Consider the following 26,759-nt stretch of genomic DNA (forward strand, 5'->3'; position numbering starts at 1 on the left):
TGATGTAGTCGAACGTCTTCGCGATACAACCGATCCAAGTACCGAACGTACGGCACCTCCGGGATCAGCACACGTTTAGCTCGGTGACGTCCCTCGAACTCTTGATCCAGCTGAGGCCGAGCGATAGTTCCGTTGGCACGACGGTGTGGCGATGGTGATGATGAAGTTACTGGCGTAGGGCTTCACCTAAGCACTACAACAATATGACCGAGGTGTGCAACTGTGGAGGGGGGCGCCGCACACAGCTAAAAGATCAACTTGTGTGTTCTAGGGTGCCCCCTGCCCCCTTATATAAAGGAGGGAGGGGGAGGCCGGCGGGCCTATGTGTGCGCCCAAGGAGAGGGAGTCCTACTAGGATTACCAATCCTAGTAGGATTCCTCCACAAGGAAGAGAGGGGGAAGGAAGGAGAGAGAGAGGCGCCGCCCCCCTTCCCTTGTCCAATTCGGACTGCAAGAGGGGGCGGCCTGCCCTGGCTGCCCTCCTCTCTCTCCAACAAGGCCCATGGTGGCATGATACGTCTCCAACGTATCTATAATTTTTGATTGTTCCATGCTGTTTTATTATCAATCATGGATGTTTTATAATCATTTTATAGTCATTTTATATCATTTTTTGGTACTAACCTATTGACATAGTGCCAAGTGCCAGTTGTTGTTTTTTCCATGTTTTTTACATTGCAGGAAATCAATATCAAACGAAGTCCAAATGCCACGAAACTCCATGATGATTTTTTATGGGCCAGAAGGAAGCTAATGGGCCGTGGTTGCACCTAGGGGGTGCCCCGAGGGGGCACATCCACCAAGGCGCGCCCTGGGTGGGCTGTGCCCACCTCAGGTGCCCCCGGACCGCCTCTTTGCTCTATGAATACCCAAATATTCCAGAAACCCTAGGGGAGTCCATGAAATATTCATCCAGCCACCGCAGAGTCCAGAACCACCAGATCCAATCTAGACACCATCTCGGATGGGGTTCACCACCTCCATTGGTGCCTCTCCGATGATGCGTGAGTAGTTCTTTGTAGACCTTCGGGTCCGTAGTTAGTAGCTAGATGGCTTTCTCTCTCTCTCTCTCTCTCTCTCTCTCTCTCTCGCTGATTCTCAATACAATGGTCTCTTGGAGATCCATATGATGTAACTCTTTTACGATGTGTTTGTAGGGATCTGATGAACTTTGAGTTTATGATCAGTCATATCTTTTTATATCCATGAAAGTTCTTTGAGTTTCTTTGATCTCTTGTATGCATGATCTCTTATAGCCTTTTCTTCTCCGATATTTCGGTTTTGTTTGGCTAACTTGATCTATTTATCTTGCAATGGGAAGAGGTTCCCGGTAGTGGGTTCGATCTTACAGTGCTTGATCCAAGTGACAGAAGGGGAACCGACACGTATGTATCGTTGCTACTAAGGATAAAAAGACGAGATCTATATCTACCGCCATATAGATAAACGAATCTTGTCTACATCATGTCATCGTTCTTATTGCATTACTCCGTTTTTCCATGAACTTAATACACTAGATGCATGCTGGATAGCGGTCGATGTGTGGAGCAATACTAGTAGATGCAGGCATGAGTCGGTCTACTAATCTTAGATCTGATGCCTATGTAATGATCATTGCCTGGATATCATCATAATTATTTGAAGTTCTATCAATTTCCCAACAGTAATTTGTTTTCCCACCGTTTGCTAATTTTCTCGAGAGAAGCCACTAGTGAAACCTACGGCCCCCGGGTCTTCTTCTTCATATATTTGCCTTGCGATCTACTTTTCTTTTGCATTTTTATTCAGATCTATTAAACCCAAAACTAAAAAATACCTTGCTGCACTTTATTTTATCTGTGTTCTATTATTTCAATCTATCACAATTTTCTGTCGTCACGTGCCTTCTGGCGCCGTTACCCGAAAGGTATTGACAACCTGTTTAACATGTCGGGTTGTGAGTGGTTGTTATTTGTCTACAGGGGTTGTTTATGTTTTGTTGCTTGGTTCTCTTATACGTCTCCAATGTATCTATAATTTTTTATTGTTCCATGCTATTATATTATCTGTTTTGGATGTTTAATGGGCTTTAATATGCTCTTTTATATTATTGTTGGGACTAACCTATTAACCGGAGGCCTAGTGACAGTTTCTGTTTTTTTGCCTATTTTAGAGCTTTGCGGAAAAGGAATACCAAACGGAGTCCAAATGGAATGAAACCTTCGCGATGATCTTTCTTGGACCGAAAGCAATCCAGAAGACTTGGAGTTGAAGTCTGGAACTCTACGAGGCGGCCACGAGGCAGGAGGGCGCACCCAGGGGGTAGGCTCTCCCCCCACCCTCGTAGGCCCCTCGTAGCTCCATCGACGTACTTCTCTCGCCTATATATACTCTTATACGCTAGATCGATCAGAGAGAGCCATGAAACCACTTTTCCACCGCCGCAGCCTTCTGTGCCCGTGAGATCCCATCTTGGGGCCTTTTCTGGCGATCTGCCGGAGGGGGGATCGATCACAGAGGGCTTCTACATAAACATCATTGCCTCTCCGATGAAGCGTGAGTAGTTTACCACAGACCTTCGGGTCCATAGTTATTAGCTAGATGGCTTCTTCTCTCTCTTTGATACTCAATACAAAGTTCTCCTTGATGTTCTTGGAGATCTATTTGATGTAATACTCTTTTGCGGTGTGTTTGCCGAGATTAAATGAATTGTGGATTTATGAACAAGATTATCTATGAATATTATTTGGTTCTTCTCTGAATTCCTATATGCATGATTTGACATCTTTGCAAGTCTCTTCGAATTATCGATTTAGTTTGGCCTACTAGATTGATCTTTCTTGCAATGGAGAAGTGCTTAGCTTTGGGCTCAATCTTGCGGTGTCCTTTCCCAGTGACAGTAGGGGCAGCAAGGCACGTATTGTATTGTTGCCATCGAGGATAAAAAGATGGGTTTTATATCATATTGCTTGAGTTTATCCCTCTACATCATGTCATCTTGCTTAATGCGTTACTCTGTTCTTATGAACTTAATACTCTAGATGTGTGCTGGATAGCGGTCGATGTGTGGAGTAATAGTAGTAGATGCAGAATCATTTCGATCTACTTGACATGGACGTGATGACTATATACATGATCATTGCCTTAGATATCTTCATAACTATGCGCTTTTCTATCAATTGCTCGGCAGTCATTTGTTCACCCACCGTAATACATGCTATCTTGAGAGAAGCCACTAGTGAAACCTATGGCCCCAGGGTCTCTTTCTTATTATATTGCATCTCTTTTATTAAATCGCATCTCGTTTACTATTTTACAATCTTTACTTTGTAATCCATACAACAAAAATACCAAAAATATTTACTTTACCATCTTTATTAGATCTCACTTTTGCGAGTGACCGTGAAGGGATTGACAACCCCTTTATCGCGTTGGTTGCAAGCTTCTTGATTGTTTGTGCAGGTATTCGGTGGCTTGCGCATAGTCTCCTACTAGATTGATACCTTGGTTCTCAAAACTGAGGGAAATACTTATGCTACTTTGCTGCATCACCCTTTCCTCTTCGAGGGAAAACCAACGCATGCTCAAGAGGTAGCAAGAAGGATTTTGGCGCCGTTGCCGGGGGGGTTTCCGCCAAGTCAAGTCAAGATTTGATCTCCCGTCAACTTGCCAATTTCTGGCGCCGTTGCTGGGGAGATCTACGCCAAGTCAAGCCATACCAAGTACCCATCATAACCTCTTCTCCCTCGCATTACATTATTTGCCATTCGCCTCTCGTTTTCCTCTCCCCCACTTCTAAAACGATTTTCGAAAACCTTTGCCTTTTCTTCGCCCCTCTTCCGTTCGTCTCTTTTCGCTTTCTTCTTGTGTGCTTGTGTGTTGGATTGATTATTTGTCACGATGGCTCAAGATAATACTAAATTGTGTGATTTTTCCAATACCAACAACAATGATTTTATTAGCACTCCGATTGCTCCTACTACCGATGCTGAATCTTGTGAAATTAATACTGCTTTGCTGAATCTTGTTATGAAAGATCAATTTTCTGGCCTTCCTAGTGAAGATGCCGCTACCCATCTAAACAACTTTGTTGATTTGTGTGATATGCAAAAGAAGAAAGATGTGGATATCGATATTGTTAAATTGAAGCTATTTCCGTTTTTGCTTAGAGATCGTGCTAAAACTTGGTTCTCGTGTTTGCCTAAAAATAGTATTGATTCATGGAATAAGTGCAAAGATGCTTTTATCTCTAAGTATTTTCCTCCCGCTAAGATCATCTCTCTTAGGAATGATATTATGAATTTTAAGCAACTTGATCATGAGCATGTTGCCCAAGCTTGGGAGAGGATGAAATTAATGATACATAATTGCCCTACACATGGTTTGAATTTGTGGATGATTATACAAAAAAATATGCCGGATTGAATTTTGCTTCTAGAAATCTTTTAGATTCGGCTGCGGGAGGCACTTTTGTGGAAAGCACTTTAGGAGAAGCTACTGAACTCCTAGATAATATCATGGTTATTATTCTCAATGGCACACCGAAAGATCCACTAGTAAAATGGTTCATGCGACTGAAGAGATTAGTGTTTTGAGTGGAAAGATGGATTAAATTATGAAATTGTTTGCTAATAAAAGTGTTTCTTCTGATCCTAATGATATGCCTTTGTCCACTTTTATTGAGAATAATGATGAATCTATGGATGTGAATTTTGTTGGTAGGATCAATTTTGGTAACAATGCCTATAGAGGAAACTTTAATTCTAGGCCGTTTCCTAATAATTATGGTAATTCCTACAAAAACTCTTATGGAAATTTTAATAATATGCCCTCTGATTTTGAGATTAGTGTTAAAGAATTTATGAGTTTGCAAAAGAATTTCAATGCTTTGGTTGAAGAAAAATTGCTTAAGATTGATGAGTTGGCTAGGAACATGGATAGAATTTCTCTTGATGTTGATTCTTTGAAACTTAGATCTATTCCACCTAAGCATGACATCAATGAGTCTCTCAAAGCCATGAGAATTTCCATTGATGAGTGCAAAGAAAGAACCGCTAGGATGCGTGCTAAAAAAGATTGCTTTGTGAAAGTGTGTTCTTCTAGTTTTCATGATAATAATGATGAAGATCTAAAAGTGATTGATGTGACTCATATGAAATCTTTGTTTTCCAATATGAATCTTGATAAAGATGGGACTGGAGATGAGTCAACTTTAGTTAAAAGGCGTCCCAATGATTCGGAGTTTTTAGATCTTGATGCAAAAATTAACAAAAGTGGGATTGAAGAAGTCAAAACTTTACATAGCAATGAACTCACTATTTTGGATTTCAAGGAATTTAATTATGATAATTGCTCTTTGATAGATTGTATTTCCTTGTTGCAATCCATGTTAAATTCTCTTCATGCTTATAATCAAAATAAAGATTTTACTAAACATATCGTTGATACTTTAGTGCAATCCTATGAAGAGAAGCTTGAACTAGAAGTTTCTATCCCTAGAAAACTTTATGATGAGTGGGAACCTACTATTAAAATTAAGATTAAAGATTATGAATGCTATGCTCTATGTGATTTGGGTGCTCGTGTTTCCACGATTCCAAAAACTTTGTGTGATGTGCTAGGTTTCCGTGAATTTATTGATTGTTCTTTAAATTTGCATCTTGTAGATTCCACCATTAAGAAACCGATGGGAAGGATTAATGATGTTCTTATTGTTGAAAATAGGAATTATGTGCCCGTAGATTTCATTGTTCTTGATATAGATTGCAATCCTACCTGCCCTATTATTCTTGGTAGACCTTTCCTTAGAACGGTTGGTGCAATTATTGACATGAAAGAGGAAATATTAGATTCCAATTTCCGTTAAGGAAAGGCATGGAACACTTTACTAGGAATAAAATTAAATTTCCATATGAATCTATTATGAGAGCTACTTATGGATTGCATACCAAAGATGGCAATACCTATATCTATTCTTGTTTTTATGCCTGGCTAGTGGCGTAAAACGATAGCGCTTGTTGGGAGGCAACCCAATTTTATTTTTTGTTCTTTTCTTTTTGTTTCTTTTTAGTAATAAATAATTCATCCAGCTTCTGTGTAGATGTGGTTTTATGTTTTAATTAGTGTTTGTGCCAAGTAGAACCTTTGGGAAGACTTGGGTGAAGTCTTTGCAATCTTGCTGTAAAAACCAGAAACTTTTGCGCTCACGAGATTAGCTTCCATTTTTTAATGAAGAGTGATTTTAGGTTGATTCTTTTTTAAGATGATTAATAGACAAATTCCTCACTTCCACCAATTTATTTCAGAATTTTTGGAGTTTCAGAAGCATTCGAACAAATCATATTACTACAAACTGTTCTGTTTTGACAGATTCTGTTTTTCGTGTGCTGTTTGTTTATTTTGATGAATCTATGAGTAGTACCGGGGGGTATAAACCATAGAGAAGTTACATTAGGTTTAACACCAATATAAATAAATAATTAGTTCACTACAGTACCTTAATGTGGTGGTTCATTTTCTTATACTAACGGAGCTCATGAGATTTTCTGTTGTAGTTTTCAAGTTTTTGGGTACAGATTTGATGGATTTTGGAATAAGGAGTGGCAAGAGCCTAAGATTGGGTATGTCCAAGGCACCCCAAGGTAAAATTCAAAGACAACCAAAAGCCTAAGCTTGTGGATGCCCCGGAAGGCATCCCCTCTTTCGTCTTCATCTATCGGTAACTTTACTTGAGGCTATATTTTTATTCACCACACGATATGTGTTTTGCTTGGATCATCTTGTATGATTTGAGTCTTTGATTTTTAGTTTACCACAGTCATCCTTGATGTACACACCTTTTGGGAGAGACACGCATGAATCGGAAGTTATTAGAATACTCTATTTGCTTCACTTGTATCTTTTGATCTAGATAATTTTGCTCTAGTGCTTCACTTATATTTTGTTTAGAGCACGGTGGTGGTTTTATTTTATAGAAATTATTGATCTCTCATGCTTCACTTATATTATTTTGAGAGTCTTTTAGAACAGCATGGTAATTTGCTTTGGCTATAAAATTAGTCCTAATATGATGGACATCCAAGATGGGTATAATAAAAACTTTCATATAAAGTGCATTGAATACTATGAGAAGTTTGATTCCTTATGATTGTTTTGAGATATGAAGATGGTGATATTAGAGTCATGCTAGTTGAGTAGTTGTGAATTTGAGAGATACTTGTGTTAAAGTTTGTGATTCCCGTAGCATGCACGTATGGTGAACCGTTATGTGATGAAGTCGGAGCATGATTTATTTTTTGATTGTCTTCCTTATGAGTGGCGGTCGGGGACGAGCGGTTGTCTTTTCCTACAAATCTATCCCCCTAGGAGCATGCGCGTAGTACTTCGTTTCTATAACTAATAGATTTTTGCAATAAGTATGTGAGTTCTGTATGACTAATGTTGAGTCCATGGATTATACGTACTCTCACCCTTCCACTGTTGCTAGCCTCTCTAGTACCGCGCAACTTTCGTCGGTACCATAAACCCACCATTTACCTTCCGCAAAATAGCCACCATACCTACTTATTATGGCATTTCCATAGCCATTCCAAGATATATTGCCATGCAACTTTCCACCATTCCATTTATTATGACACGCTTCATCATTGTCATATTGCTTTGCATGATCATGTAGTTGACATCGTATTTGTGGCAAAGCCACCTTCATAATTCTTTCATACATGTCACTCTTGATTCATTGCACATCCGGGCACACCGCCAGAGGCATTCACATAGAGTCATATTTTGTTCTAAGTATGGAGTTGTAATTCTTGAGTTGTAAGTAAATAAAAGTGTGATGATCTTCATTATTAGAGCATTGTCCTAGTGAGGAAAGGATGATGGAGACTATGATTCCCCCACAAGTCGGGATGAGACTCCGGACGAAATAAAAAAAAGAGAAAAAAAGAGGCCATAAAAAAAGGGGAGAAAGGCCCAAATAAAAAAATAAAAAATGAGAGAAAAAGAGAAAAGGGGCAATGCTACTATCCTTTTTTCCACACTTGTGTTTCAAAGTAGCACCATGATCTTCATGATAGAGAGTCTCCTATGTTGTCACTTTCATATACTAGTGGGAATCTTTAATTATAGAACTTGGCTTGTATATTCCAATGATGGGCTTCCTCAAAATGCCCTAGGTGTTCGTGAGCAAGCGAGTTGGATGCACACCCACTTAGTTTCTTTTTGAGCTTTCATACACTTATAGCTCTAGTGCATCTGTTGCATGGCAATCCCTACTCACTCACATTGATATCTATTGATGGGCATCTCCATAGCCCGTTGATATGCCTAGTTCATGTGAGACTATCTTCTCCTTTTTTTGTCTTCTCCACAACCACCATTCTATTCCACCTATAGTGCTATGTCCATGGCTCACGCTCATGTATTGCGTGAAGATTGAAAAAGTTTGAGAACATCAAAAGTATGAAACAATTGCTTGGCTTGTCATCGGGGTTGTGCATGATTTAAATACTTTGTGTGATGAAGATAGAGCATAACCAAACTATATGATTTTGTGGGGATAGCTTTCTTTGGCCATGTTATTTTGAGAAGACATGATTGCTTTATTAGTATGCTTGAAGTATTATTATTTTTATGTCAATATTAAACTTTTGTTTTGAATCTTTCGGATCTGAACATTCATGCCACAATAAAGAGAATTACATTGATAATTATTATAGGTAGCATTCCACATCAAAAATTCTATTTTTATCATTTACCTACTCGAGGACGAGCGGGAATTAAGCTTGGGGATGCTTGATACGTCTCCAACGTATCTATAATTTTTCATTGTTCCATGCTATTATATTATCTATTTTGGATGGTTGATGGGCTTTAATATGCTCTTTTATATTATTTTTGGGGCTAACCTATTAACCGGAGGCCCAGTGCCAGTTTCTATTTTTTTTGCCTATTTTAGAGTTTTGCAGAAAAGGAATACCAAACGGAATCCAAATGGGATGAAACCTTCGCGATGATCTTTCTTGGACTGAAAACAATCCAGAAGACTTGGAGTTGAAGTCTCGAACTCTACGAGGCGGCCACGAGGCAGGAGGGCGCGCCCAGGGGGTAGGCGCCCCCCCACCGTCGTGGGCCCCTCGTAGCTCCACCGACGTACTTCTTTCGCCTATATATACTCTTATACCCAAGATCGATCAGAGAGAGCCACGAAACCACTTTTCCACCACCGCAACCTTCTGTACCCGTGAGATCCCATCTTGTTGCCTTTTCCGGCGATCTGCCGGAGGGGAATCGATCACGGAGGGCTTCTACATCAACACCATTGCCTCTCCGATGAAGCGTGAGTAGTTTACCACAGACCTTCGGGTCCATAGTTATTAGCTAGATGGCTTATTCTCTTTCTTTGATTCTCAATACAAAGTTCTCCTCAATGTTCTTGGAGATCTGTTCGATGTAATACTCTTTTGCGGTGTGTTTTCCGAGATCCAATGAATTTTGGATTTATAAACAAGATTATCTATGAATATTATTTGGTTCTTCTCTGAATTCTTATATGCATGATTTGATATCTTTGCAAGTCTCTTTGAATTATCGGTTTAGTTTGGCCTACTAGATTGATCTTTCTTGCAACGGGAGAAGTGCTTAGCTTTGGGTTCAATCTTGCAGTGTCCTTTCCCAGTGACAGTAGGGGCAGCAAGGCACGTATTGTATTTTTGCCATCAAGGATAAAAACATGGGGTTTATATCATATTGCTTGAGTTTATCCCTCTACATCATGTCATCTTGTTTAATGCGTTACTCTGTTCTTATGAACTTAATACTCTAGATGCATGTTGGATAGCGATCGATGTGTGGAGTAATAGTAGTAGATGCAGAATCGTTTCGATCTACTTGACACGGACGTGATGCCTATATTCATGATCATTCCCTTAGATATCTTCATAACTATGCGCTTTTCTATCAATTGCTCGGCAGTAATTTGTTCACCCACCGTAATACATGCTATCTTGAGAGAAGCCACTAGTGAAACCTATGGCCCCCGGGTCTCTTTCTTATTATATTGCATCTCTTTTATTTACATCACATCTCGTTTACTATTTTGCAATCTTTACTTTCCAATCTATACAACAAAAATACCAAAAATATTTACTTTACCATCTTTATTAGATCTTAGTTTTGCGAGTGACCGTGAAGGGATTGATAACCCCTTTATCGTGTTGGTTGCAAGGTTCTTGATTGTTTGTGCAGGTACTAGGTGAATTGTGCGTTGTCTCCTAATGGATTGATACCTTGGTTCTCAAAACTGAGGGAAATACTTATGCTACTTTGCTACATCACCCTTTCCTCTTGAAGGGAAAACCAACGCATGCTCAAGAGGTAGCATTCTCCTACTGGTTCGATACCTTGGTTTCATTACTGAGGGAAATACCTACCGTTGCTATGCTACATCATCCTCTCCTCTGAGGGGAAACACCGACGTAGTCTTAGCAAACATCATCAAGGGAATTTCTGGCGCCGTTGCTGGGGAGGATCTTCAACATAACCAGGTTCGTAATCACAAATCTCATCTCCTTGCAATTTACATTATTCACCATTTGCCTCTCATTTTCCTCTCCCTCACTTCACAAAAATTTGCCGTTTTATTCACCTCTCTTTTTCGTTCGCCGCTTTCTCGCCATGTCTGATCTCAAAAAAGCTAAGGACTTTTTCCCTAATCGTAATGCTTTGGATAGCCCCTTTGCCCTCTCTAAGCTCATAAACAATGATGCTATAGAAGGATCTACCGCGGTTGTTAAGGAAAATCTTAACCATTGTGATGAAGATGATCCCGGAATTTTTCGTTATTTACTTGATGAATCTTTGAAAGATGCTTGGGATAGGTTGTTGAGAATTCGAGCTAGCTATGTGCCCCAAAATCAGATAGAAATATAATTGAAAAGTTTTTATGATGGTTTACCTTCTTCCTTCAAGCAAGTTTTAGATTCTATAATTGAAAACGGTTTTCTTGAAGGGGATGCCGTTGACACTTATGAGAAGATGAAAGCCATATTTGGGCACCCCAAAGGAGAAAATATTGAATCAACTACTCTTATGTGCTTTTATCAAAATGAAATAATTAAAGAGATGAAGGCTAGTTTAGATACGAATTTTTGCAACGTGCTTAATATTTCTTCTGCCATCAATGGCCATGTGCTTTCTCAAAATAGACAATTAAATGCCATTGATAGAAAATTTTCCCTTTTCTTTCCAAGGGACAAAGATAACAAAACTTAGATCCTTGCTTTATGCCTAGCTAAGGGCGTAAAACTATAACGCTTGTTGGGAGGCAACCCAATGAATAAAATTTATTTTTGCTTTTTGTTTTCTGTTCTTGAGTGTTAGCACAATTATGCTACTGTTATGATTTTTTTGTGTGTTTTAATTAGTGTTTGTGCCAAGTAGAACCAATAGGATCTTCTTGGGTGATAGTTGTTTGATCTTGCTGAAAAAGATAGAAACCTTGTGCTCACAAATATAATTTTCATAAATCTCAGAAAAGAGATTTTGCCCTGATTCTTTTTGCAGAAGATTAATATACAAATTACCCTGATCGTCCTATTTTGGTAGAATTTTCGGAGTTCCAGAAGTATTCGTTTAAATCAGATTGCTACAGACTGTTCTGTTTTGACAGATTCTGTTTTCTTTGTGTTGTGCGCTTATTTTGATGGCTCTATGGTTTTCTTTGATGAGTTTTTGCCATAGAAAAGTTGGAATACAGTAGATATAATACAAAAACAAAATATGAAGTGGTTTGAGACAGCACTTATAGTAGTGATTTATTTTTCTTACACTAACGGATCTCACGAAGGTTTTGTTGAGTTTTGTGTGATTGAAGTTTTCAAGTTTTGGATTACCGTACGATGGATGAAGGAAGGATGTAAGAGCCTAAGCTTGGGGATGCCCTGGCATCCCAAGCTATTATCCAAGAATGAGCAACCAACTAAGCTTGGGGATGCCCCCGAGTGGCATCCCCGCTTTCTTCCAACAACTATCGGTATTTGTAGCGATCCGACCTCAAACGGTCAAATCTCTGTGCATAAGTGTCATCCCTGGATCCGTAATGCTGACGCACACAGTACTTGAAGGATTTATAACAGAGTTGAATCACACACTTATTACATTGAATGTCTCAAAGAGAGAACTTAATACAATAATATGGCTGAAGGCCATCTAAATAAGATAACAGCGTAAGCTTCGAAGGTAAATGAGTCCATCAACTCCAACGGCATAGCTGAGTGCACAACAACGACCTAGTGCACCTTACTCTTCGTCTGAAAACTCTACAACATAATACGCAGCAACCTGTGTAGGTCAGCACATGGAATATGCTAGCAAGATAACACTATTGAGCAATGAACAAGTAACAGCTATAACTATATGCATATTTGGCTGGTGGAGGCTCTATGGTTATCATTTTGCGAAAAGCTAGTTTTTTCCTACAACAAAGGAATATATTTTATTTAACTACAAAGTTTGTTGAAAAACATTGAGAATGGTAACCCCATCTCAATCTCAAATTAATAAACATTAACCCAACAAGTTAATTAAGTAAAGTGATGAGATCAACATAGTAATTCAAGCACCAGATACTCAACATGTCCATAACCGGGGACACGGCTAATCATGATTAGTTTATACACTCTGCAGAGGTTTGTGCACTTTTCCCCACAAGACTCGATCTCCTCCATTGAATTTCTCGCACTGCATGATGTTTGAGAAACGGATGACCGAGACACAGTCTTTCCGAAGAGGTCCCCTTAACCGATAGATAGGCCGGTACACCTACAATCCCCTACATCTGCTAGCCCATCATGGAAAGGTTTCCCACAACTTGCTCAACTATGCCAGAGCCCATAATGGCATGTGGCTGCACACGGAAGTTTCTAGCATGAATAATCTTATGATCCCTTTGAGCCTGGGTGGCAAACCATAGGAATAATCACACGGATACCCCGGGATTCTCCTTTGGACAGCACTGGATTACCCCAGGTGCCCACAAACCAATCCACCCAGATGTGCATTAAAGTAGCCACCTTAAATAAACCCTTAGTTCATAATAACACTCATACCTGTCATGAATCACTCAAAGCAAACCACGTCTACGAGCATAGCAGTATAAGCATAACGTAGTAACTCCCCAAGGTTTGAATAAAAAGGGCAATAGGTACTACGTCAACAACTACTTCCCAATACCCACATGTTAAACAGATCCTACTCATGCAATGTTTGAGGATTGAAACTAATGCATAAAAACTGGGTAATAAGGGATATGATCAAAGTGTTACTTGCCTTGCTGGCGATCTGAAAACCCTAGTGACTCGTAGTAGCACACTTGGCACTCCGGAAACTCTATCGTAAACAAACAATAACATACATAAGCACTCAAGCAATAGATACAAGTGTAAAACTCAAGAGAAAAGATCCAAACTGAAAGTACAAGAGAAGAGCTTCAATTTGCAAAAAGAATCAACCGAATCGGAGCTACGAAACTCAAACTACGATCAAAAGAAGTTCGAATTCAAATCTGCTTGCAATCAAATTTTAAATTTTTCCAAATCATGTTCAAGTTGGTTAACTGGAAAGAGGGGAACAAGACGAAGATTTTGGCGTTGGTTTCACTGGATTTGGACGAACGAGCAACAAGTTGCGAGGGTTTAAAGATCAGGGACTAATCAATGAATAAAGTAACCGTGGATAGGTCCCTGGCCGAAATAAAATAAAAAGAAAAACCTAACGAACGAACGTTCGCTAACGGAACCAAATGAACGAACATGTTCGTTAAAATGAACAAAACAGAGAACGCTCGCTATTTAGAATAGATCGGAAATAAACAGAGAAAACCCCAAACCCTAAAAATAAACCGAAAAAAACCAATCTAGGTTTTATACCTAGAAACCAGCGGATTCCAGCGGACGGCGCGGCGGCGGCTCCGGCATCGGCGGCGCGGGGTCGGGCGGGGCCGGGGCGGCGGCGCGAGCTGCGACGGCGGCGGTGGCTAGCGGCGCGGCTCGGGGTGAGGTGGGGAGGAGGAGGCGGTGGGGCGGGCGGCTTTAAAGGGGCCGGGGGCGCTGGCTTGGGCGAGGGGGCGTGGCGGCGCGTGTCCGAGCCGGACACGGCGGCGGCGGCGGGAGACCGCCTCGCGGTCGGGGCGACGCGGACGCGGTGTTGGGCCGCGGCCTGCTCGGCTGGGCCTTCGGCCCAGTCGGGCGGGAAGAAGTTTTTTTTTAAATAAAAATTCGCCCGAAGAAAAATCCTAATAAAATATAAAAAAATTCTAAAAACACCAGGAACAATTTTCATCGTCTAAACCTAATATTTAGAACAAAGTGAACATTTTTCTGGCCTAAAAATGCATATTTTTTCTAATTCAAATAGAATAGCGAATAAAATACAAATAAAATATAAATTTGATTTTAAAATTTCTTCTCCAATATTCCTCTCTTTTGAAGAAGTCATATAATCTTCAGTCTTTTACTTTTTTATTGGAGATAATTGGAGAGAAAAATATTAAAACCAAATTGATCCTCTTTTCAAATTTGAGAAAATTCAAATATGAAAATTTATGAAATCTCCAACTCTCTCCGTGGGTCCTTGAGTTGCTTAAGATTTCTAGGATCACAACCAAATATGCAAATAAAATATGATATGCATATGATGACCTATGTATAACATCCAAATTTAAAAATTGGGATGTTACAGTATTTTACTCGAGGCTATATCTTTATTCGTCACATGATATGTGTTTTGCTTGGAGCGTCTTGTATGATATGTGTCTTTGCTTCTTTTATTTTGTGTTTTAAGTCATCAATCCTTGCTGGACACACCTATTTGATAGAGCCAAAATTATATCATGACTTGTTAGAATTGCTCTCTATGTTTCACTTAAATCTTTTATGAGCTAGGACTTGCTCTAGTACTTCACTTATATCTTTTTTGAGCACGGTGTGCTTTGTTATTTTTGAAGTAATGCTCTCTTGCTTCACTTAGAATTATTTGAGAGTTAGTGAAATTTTGAAGAAATTCTCTCTCGCTTCACTTAAATTATTTTGAGAGAAAGAAAATTTGTTATGCTCATGATCTTCACTTATACTTGTTTGAGCTTATGAAAAGAAACACATGAAAATTAGTGCCTAAGTGATAGATATCCAAGAAGGATAAAGAAAAAGAAAATGTCACGAAGATAATTGGACAAAATAAACTTGATTCTTAGTAATAGTTTTGAGATATGATGATGTGATATGTGAGTTATGTAGATGAGTAATTGTGCACTAGTTAGAATATTGGTGTTAAGGTTTGTGATTCCCTATGCATGCACGAAAGTCAATAATCATGCAATGAAAATTATATCCTAGTTGTGGTACATTATTCGGTGTTAATTATGCTTAATGCTTGCTTATGAGATTATTCTTTTCTTGGTTGGTCGCTTCTCAATCTTTTTGCTAGCCTTCATTTTGCACCAACCATGACCTCTACTTATGCATCCAACTAAGGAAATTTGCATGTGCCATCTCTAACTTCCAAAATTAAACTTCTCTTTTGTGTGTTTGTTTCGCTCGCGGAACGGTAACGGGTGGCTAATATTCTCCATGCTGGATGTGTTATTCTCAAGACGAGTATTTATTCACTTGTCATTGCACAAGAGTAAGGCAAAGGTTTTAGGGATGCCCAGTCCCGAAATGCAAAAAAATATTTACTTTATGTTGTCAAATAATAAATTCCTTGGAAAGTGTTGGTATCGAGGGCACCCATGGATACGGTTAGCCATGGAAAGTGAAAGAATGGTGGAAAAAGGAATAAACTTTATTTTCTGTTTGGGAACCGCATATGGCATATCTAGCATGGAAAGTGTTCGTAACTCTGAGTTGTTTTCGTTGGTGGGATGGATACACCTCCCAAAATGTTTTTATCTCTAATTTTTTGCTTTGAGCTCTAGCACCTCTACAAACCCCTACTTCCCTCCGCGAAGGGCCTTTCTTTTACTTTATGCAATTTTTATTTTGAATTTGAGTCTTCATCTTCTCTTACAAAAGCACCAACTAGGAGGCAATATGATTGTGCTCAAGTATTGGGTGTAGTTAATATTCGAGTGTGTTTCATGAATGGATCAATGTTTGAGCATGATGGGCTAGAGATAACTTATTTTAGCGTTGATATTTTGAAAGACATGGTTGCTTGTTGATATGCTTGAGTATCTAAATTATTATGTCAAAACGAGACTATTGCTTTGAATCACATAAAAGTCCAAATGTCCATGCTATAAAGAAAAGAATATGATATGACTTGATGAACAACACTCCCCATCAAAAATTCTGTTTTTATCACTTACCTACTCGAGGACGAGTAGGAGTTAAGCTTGGGGATGCTGATACGTCTCCAACGTATCTATAATTTTTTATTGTTCCATGTTGTTTTATTATCAATCTTGGATGTTTTATAATCATTTTATATCATTTTTGGTACTAACCTATTGACATAGTGCCAAGTGCCAGTTGCTATTTTTTCCATGTTTTTTACATCGCAGGAAATGAATATCAAACGAAGTCCAAATGCCACGAAACTCCACGATGATTTTTTATGGGCCCAGGTTGCACCTGGGGGCTGCCCCGAGGGGGGCACAACCCACCAGAGCGCGCCAGGAGGCCCAAGCGTGCCCTAGTGGGTGATACATCTCCAACGTATCTACTTTTCCAAACACTTTTGACCTTGTTTCGGACTCTAACTTGCATGATTTGAATGGAACTAACCCGGACTGACGCTGTTTTCAGCAGAACTGCCATGGTGTTATTTTTGTGCAGAAATAAAAGTTCTCGGAATGACCTGAAAATCCACGGAGACACGTTTTGAAATTAATAAAAAATATTGGTGAAAGAATCAGCATCAGGTGGCCCACACCCTGTCCAAGAGGGTGCAGCCCCCCCCCCCCCCCGGGCGCGCCCCTGCCTCGTGGGCCCCCTGGGACTCCACCGACCTCAACCCCAACTCCATATATTCATGTTCGGGGAGAAAAAATCAGAGAGAAGGATTCATCGCGTTTTACGATATGAAGCCGTCGCCAAGCCCTAATCTTCTTCGGGAGGGCTGATCTGGAGTCCGTTTGGGGCTCCCGAGAGGGGAATCCATCGTCGTCGTCATCATCAACCATCCTCCATCACCAATTTCATGATGCTCACCACCGTGCGTGAGTAATCCGATCGTAGGCTTGCTGGACGGTGATGGGTTGGGTGAGTTTTACCATGTAATCGAGTTAGTTTTGTTAGGGTTTGATCCCTAGTATCCATTATGTTCTAAGATTGATGTTTCTATGCTTAATGCTTGTCACTAGGGCCCGAGTGCCATGATTTCAGATCTGAACCTATTATGTTTTCATGAATATATGTGAGTTCTTGATCCTATCTTGCAAGTCAATAGTCACCTACTATGTGTTATGATCTGGCAACCCTGAAGTGACAATAATCGGGACCACTCGCGCTGATGAACGTAGTTTGAGGAGTTCATGTATTCACTAGTGTTAATGCTTTTGTCCGGTACTCTATTAAAAGGAGGCCTTAATATCCCTTAGTTTCCAATAGGACCCCGCTGCCACTAGAGGGTAGGACAAAAGATGTCATGCAAGTTCTTTTCCAGAAGCACGTATGACTATATTCGGAATACATGCCTACATTACATTGATGAACTGGAGCTAGTTCTGTGTCACCCTATGTTATAACTGTTGCATGAGGAATCGCATCCGACATAATTATCCATCATTGATCCATTGCCTACGAGCTTTTCACATATTGATCTTTGCTTAGTTACTTTTCCGTTGCCACTGTTACGATTGCTACAAAAACTACTACTTTTACTTTTGCCACCATTACCGTTACTTCCATACTACTTTATTACTAAATATTTTGCTACAAATATTAAGTCTTTCAGGTGTGGTTTAATTGACAACTCAACTGCTAATACTTGAGAATATTCTTTGGCTCCCCTTGTGTCGAATCAATAAATTTGGGTTGAATACTCTACCCTCGAAAACTGTTGCGATCCCCTATACTTGTGCGTTATCAGTGGGTTGTGCCCACCTCGGGTGCCCCCCGGACCGCCTCTTTGCTCTATAAATATCCAAATATTCCAGAAACCCTAGGGGAGTCAACAAAATATTCATCCAGCCGCCGCAGAGTCCAGAACCACCAGATCCAATCTAGACACCATCTCGGATGGGGTTCACCACCTCCATTGGTGCCTCTCCGATGATGCGTGAGTAGTTCTTTGTAGACCTTCGGGTCCGTACTTAGTAGCTAGATGGCTTTCCCTCTCTCTCACTGATTCTCAATTAAATGGTCTCTTGAAAATCCATATGATGTAACTCTTTTGCGGTGTGTTTGTTGGGATCTAATGAACTTTGAGTTTATGATCAGTCATATCTTTTTATATCCATGAAAGTTATTTGAGTTTCTTTAATCTCTTATATGCATGATCTCTTATAGCCTCGTATTTCTTCACCGATATTTGGGTTTTGTTTGGCCAACTTGATCTATTTATCTTGCAATGGGAAGAGGTGCCTGGCAGTGGGTTCGATCTTACGGTGCTTGATCCCAGTGACAGAAAGGGAACCGACACGTATGTATCGTTGCTACTAAGGATAAAAAGACGAGATCTATGTCTACCGCCATATAGAAAAACGGATCTTGTCTACATCATGTCATCGTTCTTATTGCATTACTCCATTTTTCCACGAACTTAATACACTAGATGCATGCTGGATAGCGCTCGATGTGTGGAGTAATAGTAGTAGATGCAGGCAGGAGTCGGTCTACTAATCTTGGACGTGATGCCTATGTAATGATCATTGCCTGGATATCGTCATAATTATTTGAAGTTCTATCAATTGCCCAACAATAATTTGTTTACCCACCGTTTGCTATTTTTCTCGAGAGAAGCCACTAGTGAAACCTACGGCCCCGGGGTCTTCTTCTTCTTCATATATTTGCCTTGCGATCTACTTTTCCTTTGCATTTTTATTCATATCTATTAAACCCAAAAATACAAAAATATCTTGATGCACTTTATTTTATTTGTGTTCTATTATTTCAATCTATCACAATTTTCTCTCGTCACGTGCCTTCTCGCGCCGTTACCTGAAAGGGATTGACAACCACTATAACACGTCGGGTTGCGAGTGGCTGTTATTTGTGTACAGGGGTTGTTTACGTTTTGTTGCTTGGTTCTCCTACTGGTTCGATACCTTGGTTTCATTGCTGAGGGAAATACCTACCGTTGTTGTGCTATATCATCCTCTCCTCTTGGGGGAAACACCAACGTAGTCTTATCAAACATCATCATGGCCCATTAGTTCCCCCGGGGGGTTCCGGTAACCCCTCTGGCACTCCGGTTTTACCCAAACCATCCGAAACACTTCCGGTGTCTGAATAACATGGTCCAATGTATCAATCTTCATGTATCGACCATTTCGAGACTCCTCGTCATGTCCGTGATCTCATCCGGGACTCTGAACAACCTTCGGTCATCAAATCACATAAACTCATAATACAAATCGTCATCGAACGTTAAGCATGCGGACCCTACGGGTTCGAGAACTATGTAGACATGACCGAGACACATCTCTGGTCAATAACCAATAGTGTAACCTGGATGCTCATATTGGCTCCTACATATTCTACGAAGATCTCTATCGGTCAAACCGCATAACAACATACGTTGTTCCCTTTATCATCGGTATGTTACTTGCCCGAGATTCGATCGTCGGTATCATCATACCTAGTTCAATCTCATTACCGAGAAGTCTCTTTACTCGTTATGTAATGCATCATCTCGTAACTAACTCATTAGTCACATTGCTTGCAAGGCTTATAGTGATGAGCATTACCTCTCCGATATTCGGAGTGACAAATCCTAATCTCGATCTATGCCAACTCAACAAACACCATCGGAGACACCTATAGAGCATCTTTATAATCACCCAATTACGTTCTGACATTTGATAGCACACTAAGTGTTCCTCCGGTATTGGGGAGTTGCATAATCTCATAGTCATAGGAACATGTATAAGTCATGAAGAAAGCAATAGCAATAAACTAAACGATCATAGTGCTAAGCTAACGGATGGGTCTTGTCCATCACATCATTCTCTAATGATGTGATCCCGTTCATCAAATGACAACACATGTCTATGGTTAGGAAACATAACCATCTTTGATTAACGAGTTAGTCTAGTAAAGGCATACTAGGGACACTCTGTTTGTCTATGTATTCACACATGTACTAAGTTTCTGGTTAATACAATTCTAGCATGAATAATAAACATTTATCATGATATAAGGAAATATAAATAACAACTTTATTATTGCCTCTAGGGCATATTTCCTTCAGATCACTCTTTGCAATAAGCCGTTGGATGCTCTAGATCTAAAAATCTCCGAGTATGACGGGAAACGTAAGGAATCTCCCGGATTTGAGCATAACTACATTAAGAAGATAAAGGCCAAAGATGATAACACTTAGATCTATTCGTGTTTTTTATGCCTAGCTAGGGGCGTTAAACAATAGCGCTTGTTGGGAGGCAACCCAATTTTATTTTTGTTTTTACTTTTTAGGTCCTGTTTAGCAATAAATATTTCATCTAGCCTCTGGTTAGATGTGGTTGTGTGTTTTAATTAGTGTTTGTGCCAAGTAAGACCTTTGGGCTAGCCTACCGTGATAGTTGATTTGATCTTGCTGAAAAACAGAAATTTTTCGCTCATGACAACAATTCTCATTTTTAGCTGCAGAGTGCATTTTAGTTGATTCTTTTTGCAGAAGATTAAGAAAAAAATTATCTAGGACTTCCTAATTTCTCAGGATTTTTAGAGCTAATGAAGTATTCAAAATTTCCAGATTGCTACAGCAGTTCTGTTTTTGACAGATTCTGTTTTTCGCGTGTTGTTTGCTTTTTTTATGTATCTATGGCTAGTATCGGGGGGTATGAACCATGGAAAAGTTGGAACACAGTAGATATTACACCAATATAAATAAAGAATGAGTTCACAACAGTACCAAAAGTGGTGATTTATTTTCTTATACTAACGGAGCTTACAAGATTTTCTGTTGGAGTTTTGTGTTGTGAAGTTTTCAAGTTTTGGGTACGGATTTGATGGACTATGAAATAAGGAGTGGCAAGAGCCTAAGCTTGGGGATGCCCAAGGCATCCCAAGGAAATATTCAAGGATGTCAAAAATCCTAAGCTTGGGGATGCCCCGGGAAGGCATCCCCTCTTTCGTCTTCGTCTATCGATAACTTTACTTGAGGCTATATTTTTATTCACCACATGATATGTGTTTTGCTTGGAGCGTCTTGTATGATTTGAGTCTTTGCTTTTTAGTTTGCCACAATCGTTCTTGCTGTACACACCTTTTGGGAGAGACACGCATGAATCGTGATTTATTAGAATACTTTATGTGCTTCACTTATATCTTTTGAGCTAGGCAATTTTGCTCTAGTGCTTCACTTATATCTTTTCAGAGCACGGCGGTGGTTTTATTTTATAGAAATTGATGAACTCTCGTACTTCACTTATATTATTTTGAGAGTCTTTAGAACAGCATGGTAATTTGCTTTGGTTATAAAATTAGTCCTGATATGATAGGCATCCAAGAGGGATATAATAAAAACTTTCATATAAAATGCATTGAATACTATGAGAAGTTTGATTCCTTATGATTGTTTTGAGATATGAAGATGGTGATATTAGAGTCAAGCTAGTAAGTAATTGTGAATTTGAGAAATACTTGTGTTAAGGTTTGTGAGTCCCGTACCATGCACGTATGGTGAACCGTTATGTAAAGAAGTTGGAGCATGAGATGTTTTTTGATTGTCTTCCTTATGAATGGCGGTTGGGGACGAGCGATGGTCTTTTCCTACCAATCTATCCCCCTAGGAGCATGCGCGTAGTACTTTGTTTCGATGACTAATAGATTTTTGCAATAAGTATGTGAGTTCTTTATGACTAATGTTGAGTCCATGGATTATGCGCACTCTCACCTTTCCGCCATTGCTAGCCTCTCTAGTACCGCGCAACTTTCGCCGGTACCATAAACCCACCGCATATCCTTCCTCAAAACAGACACCATACCTACCTATTATGGCATTTACATAGCCATTCTGAGATATATTGCCATGCAACTTTCCACCGTTCCGTTTATTATGACATACATCATCATTGTCATATTTCTTTTCATGATCATGTAGTTGACATCGTATTTGTGGCAAAGCCACCGTTCATCATTTTTTAGACAAGTCGGTCTTGATTCATTGCACATCCCGGTACACCACCGGAGGCATTCACATAGAGTCATAATTTCGTTCTAGTATCGAGTTGTAATTCTTGAGTTGTAAGTAAATAGAAGTGTGATGATTTTCATTATTAGAGCATTGCCCCATGTGAGGAAAAAAAAGAGAAAGACCAAATAAGAAAAGAGAAGGCCCCAAAAAAGGGGGGAAAGAAGAAAAAGGAGAAAGGAAACAAATGAGAGAAAAAGAGAGAAGGGACAATGTTACTATCCTTTTTGCCACCCTTGTGCTTCAAAGTAGCACCATGACCTTCATGATAGAGAGTCTCCTATGTTATCACTTTCATATACTAGTGGGAATTTTTCATTATAGAACTTGGCTTGTATATTCCAATGATGGGCTTCCTCAAACGCCCTAGGTCTTCATGAGCAAGCAAGTTGGATGCACACCCACTTAGTTTTCTTTTTTGAGCTTTCATAAACTTATAGCTCTAGTGCATCTGTTGCATGGCAATCCCTACTCACTCGCATTAATATCTATTGATGGGCATCTCCATAGCCCGTTGATACGCCTAGTTGATGTGAGACCATCTTCTTCTTTTTTGTCTTGTCCACAACCACCATTCTATTCCACCTATAGTGCTATGTCCATGGCTCACGCTCATGTATTGCGTGAAAGTTGAAAAAGTTTGAGAATACTAAAGTATGAAACAATTGCTTGGCTTGTCATCGGGGTTGTGCATGATTTGAAAATTTTGTGTGACGAAGATGGAGCATAGCCAAACTATATGATTTTGTAGGGATGAACTTTCTTTGGCCATGTTATTTTGAGAAGACATGATTACTTTGTTAGTATGCTTGAAGTATTATTATTTTTATGTCAATATTAAACTATTGTTTTGAATCTTACGGATCTGAACATTCATGCCACATTAAAGAGAATTACATGGATAAATATGTTAGGTAGCATTCCACATCAAAAATTCTGTTTTTATCATTTACCAACTCGAGGACGAGCAGGAATTAAGCTTGGGGATGCTTGATACGTCTCCAAAGTATCTATAATTTTTTATTGTTCCATGCTACTGTATTATTGAATGTTTTATATGCATTAATATGCTATTTTATATGATTTTTGGGACTAACCTGTTAACCTAGAGCCAAGTGCCAGTTTCTGTTTTTTCCTTGTTTTAGAGTTTCGCAGAAAAGGAATACCAAACGGAGTCCAAACGGAATAAAACTTTCGCGATGATTTTTCTTGGACCAGAAGACACCCACGAGACTTGGAGTGCAAGTCAGAAGAGCCACGAGGCGGCCAAAAGGGTGGAGGGCGCACCCCCCCCAACCTTGTGGGTGACCCCCTGACCTAGATCTTCCTCCTATATATACACATATACCCCAAAAACTTCTAGGGGAGCCACGAAACCACTTTAACACCGCCGCAACCTTCTGTACCCGTGAGATCCCATCTTGGGGCCTTTTCCGGCATCCTTCCGGAGGGGGATTCGATCACGGAGGGCTTCTACATCAACACCATTGCCTCTCCGATGAAGCATGAGTAGTTTACCTCACACCTACGGGTCCATAGCTAGTAGCTAGATGGCTTTGATGACCCACAAGTATAGGGGATCTATCGTAGTCCTTTCGATAAGTAAGAGTGTCGAACCCGACGAGGAGCAGAAGGAAATGATAAGCGGTTTTCAGCAAGGTATTCTCTGCAAGCAATGAAATAATAGGTAACAGGTAGGTTTGTGATAGGATAATTTGTAACGAGCAACAAGTAACAAAATTAAATAAAATGAAGCAAGGTGGCTCAATCCTTTTTGTAGCAAAGGACAAGCCTGGACAAACTCTTATATAGAGAAAAGCGCTCCCGAGGACACATGGGAATTATCATCAAGCTAGTTTTCATCACGTTCATATGATTCGCGTTCGGTACTTTGATAATTTGATATGTGGGTGGACCGGTGCTTGGGTGCTGTTCTTACTTGAACAAGCATCCCACTTATGATTAACCTCTATTGCAAGCATCCGCAACTACAACAAAAGTATTAAGGTAAACCTAACCATAGGATGAAACATATGGATCCAAATCAGCCCCTTACGAAGCAACGCATAAACTAGGATTTAAGCTTCTGTCACTCTAGCAACCCATCATCTACTTATTACTTCCCAATGCCTTCCCCTAGGCCCAAATTATGGTGAAGTGTTATGTAGTCGACGTTCACATAACACCACTAGAGGATAGACAACATACATCTCATCAAAATATCAAACGAATACCAAATTCACATGACTACTAATAGCAAGACTTCTCCCATGTCCTCGGGAACAAGCGTAACTACTCACAAAGCATATTCATTTTCATAATCAGAGGGGTATTAATATGCATATAGGATTTGAACATATGATCTTCCACCAAATAAACCAACTAGTATCAACTACAAGGAGTAATCAACACTACTAGCAACCTACAGGTACCAATCCCGGACTTAGAGACAAGAATTGGATACAAGAGATGAACTAGGGTTTGAGAGGAGATGGTGTTGGTGAAGATGTTGATGGAGATTGCCCTCCCCGATGAGAGGAGCGTTGGTGATGACGATAGCGATGATTTCCCCCTCCCGGAGGGAAGTATCCCCGGCAGAACAGCTCCGCCTGAGCCCTAGATTGGTTCCGCCAAGGTTCCGCCTCGTGGCGGCGGAGTCTCGTCCCGAAAGGTTGGTTGTGATTTTTCTTCGGACGAAAGACTTCATATACCAGAAGATGGGCACCGGAGGGCCAACAAGGGGCCCACGAGGCAGGGGCGCGCCCTGGGGGGTAGGGCGCGCCTCCCACCCTCGTGGCCAGGTGGGGCCCCCTGACGTGCTTCTTCTGCTCAATATTTTTTTATTATTTCCAAAAATAACTTTCGTGGAGTTTCAGGACTTTTGGAGTTGTGCAGAATAAGTCTCTAATATTTGCTTCTTTTCCAGCCCAGAATTCCAGCTGCCGGCATTCTCCCTCCTTATGTAAACCTTGTAAAATAAGAGAGAATAGGCATAAGTATTGTGACATAATGTGTAATAACAGCCCATAATGCAATAAATATCGATATAAAAGCATGATGCAAAATGGACGTATCAACTCCCCCAAGCTTAGACCTTGCTTGTCCTCAAGCGAAAGCCGATAATGATAAATATGTCCACATGTTTAGAGGTAGAGGTGTTGATAAAATAAAATACGGACATGAGGGCATCATGATTATTCCCATAACAGCAACATATATGGATATTGTCATATGATTTCTTATGCTCAAGTAATAATCTATTCACAATGCAAAGTATGAATCAGAAACTTTATTGAGAACCAACAAACTATAATCTCAGTCATTGAAGCAATTGCAATTTATCAAAACATCAGAAAGAGTCTATGTCAGAGCTTTCTAGCAAGTCCACATACTCAACTATCATTTAGTCTTTCATAATTGCTAACACTCACGCAATACTTGTGGTTACGGAGTTTCAACCGGACACAGAGAAAGATAGGGGCTTATAGTTTCGCCTCCCAACCTTTTACCTCAAGGGTAATGTCAACGATAATAACTCATGCTAACCCACATCCAATTAGATATATGTGTCAGGACCTTTCCAACATCCTGTGCTTGCCAAAGGATAAAATATAAAAAGGAAAGGTGAAGATCACCATGACTCTTGCATAAGGTAGAAGATAATAGTAAAAGATAGGCCCTTCGCAGAGGGAAGCAGAGGTTGCCATGCGCTTTCAGGGTTGGATGCACAAAATCTTAATGCGAAAGAACGTCACTTTATATTGCCACTTGTGATATGAACCTTTATTATGCAGTCCGTCGCTTTTATTTCTTCCACATCACAAGATCGTATAAAGCTTATTTCCTCCACACCAATCAATCATACATATTTAGAGAGCAATTTTTATTGCTTGCACCGATGACAACTTACTTGAAGGATCTTACTCAATCCATAGGTAGGTATGGTGGACTCTCATGGCAAAACTGGTTTATGGGTTTTGGAAGCACAAGTAGTATCTCTACTTGGTGCTAAGAATTTGGCTAGCATGAGGGGGAAAGGCAAGCTCAACATGTTGGATGATCCATGACAATATACTTTATCTCAGATATAAGAAAACACAACCCATTATGTTGTCTTCCTTGTCCAACATCAACTCTTTAGCATGTCATATTTTAATGAGTGCTCCCAATCATAAAAGATGTCCAAGATAGTATATTTATATGTGAAACCTCTCTTTCCAGTATATTTATATGTGAAACCTCTCTTTCCTTATTACTTCCTATTAATTGCAACGATGACTAAAGCTATGTTTGCCAACTCCCAACAACTTTTAATCATCATACTCTTTCTATGTGAAGTCATTACTCTCAATAAGATCAATATGATCTCTTTGTTTCTTTTTATTATTTTCTCTTTTCTTTTATTCACTCAAGATCATGGCAAA

Source organism: Triticum aestivum, chromosome 2D (assembly GCF_018294505.1).
Source record: "Triticum aestivum cultivar Chinese Spring chromosome 2D, IWGSC CS RefSeq v2.1, whole genome shotgun sequence".
NCBI lineage: Eukaryota > Viridiplantae > Streptophyta > Magnoliopsida > Poales > Poaceae > Triticum > Triticum aestivum.